Genomic DNA, 1,424 nt, shown 5'->3' with positions numbered 1-1,424 from the left:
TATATATATATATATATATATATATATATATATGTATATATATATATATAAACATATATATGTATGTATATATATATATATATATATATATATATACATATATATATATATATATATATATAAAAACATATATATTTATATATATATATATATATATATATATATATATATATATATGCATATATATATAAATATATATGTGTATATATATATATATATATATATATAATATATATATATATATATATATACATATATTTATATATATGCATATTTATATATATATATATATATATATATATATATATTTCTTTTTTTTGTGTGTGTGTATGTGTGCGTTTTCTATGTATGTGTTATAGGGTTTATGTGAATATTGTTCATAGAACCTACCTGTATTTTTCTGTATCTATGTTAATATTTTTTCCACATACTCTCTCAATATCAGCAGCCTTTTTAGTTATTATAGCAATTTTAATCTTTATTATTTCATACCTTTATATTGAGTTTCCCTATTGAATAAAAATAAATGTACCCTTAAATGGGATTGGTTTAAATAAAACACAGCTTGTTTATTTCATGAACAGTTCTCTGTTATCGTAGAATAATCATAAGTTACCAAAAATAAATTAGGAATTATAAATTTAAAAAAAATAGCATAACTGCAATTGAAATTTATGTGCGGTCATTTTAACCGCTAGGTCGTTCTTAGGGGTTAACCACCAGTGGCCTTTCTAGTGTTAATCCTTGGTCGTATGAAAGTGTGTTGCATAATAAAATAAAATGCGACATTGAATATCACCTTAAACATGCTCTCAAATAGTATATAAGAAAATTGATACGACAACCACAAATAAAACTTTTATGATAAAAACTTTTAACTGATAGTATTGCGTCATATGACTCCGTTGGCATTATATTTTGCTGTCATATCAAAGGGAAACAAACAATCAAATAACATGACTAACTTTTGAGTGGTATATCAGATGGCCGTCTTATTCGTCTATCGTCCCAATAAAAGTCAAATACCTTTTGTACTGTCATATGTTGCACGGAGTATCACGGGACTTGCTCTTAATGATAAAATTGCCTTTATGTATCGATCTTCTGCTGATTGGACTTGTTCGTCAATTGGTTGAAGCAATCACGGACTTTGTATCAAATGATAAAAAAAGGTATATATACAATTTCGGTTATGGTCGTTAAACCTTGATTCTGGGATATCACATTACTCATGTGTTACAGTGAATGTAAATTTTTACAGAATATAATTATACTTCAATGCCCTAGAGGAAATAAATGAAGAGGGGAAAGAAACAAGAAAACCCATATATTCTTATTATCAGTGAACGATTTAGAGAGAGAGAGAGAGAGAGAGAGAGAGAGAGAGAGAGAGAGAGAGAGAGAGAGAGAGAGATCATAAATGA

Source organism: Palaemon carinicauda, chromosome 16 (assembly GCF_036898095.1).
Source record: "Palaemon carinicauda isolate YSFRI2023 chromosome 16, ASM3689809v2, whole genome shotgun sequence".
Classification (NCBI taxonomy): Eukaryota; Metazoa; Arthropoda; class Malacostraca; order Decapoda; family Palaemonidae; genus Palaemon; species Palaemon carinicauda.
Note: the sequence above shows the minus strand (reverse complement) of the source record.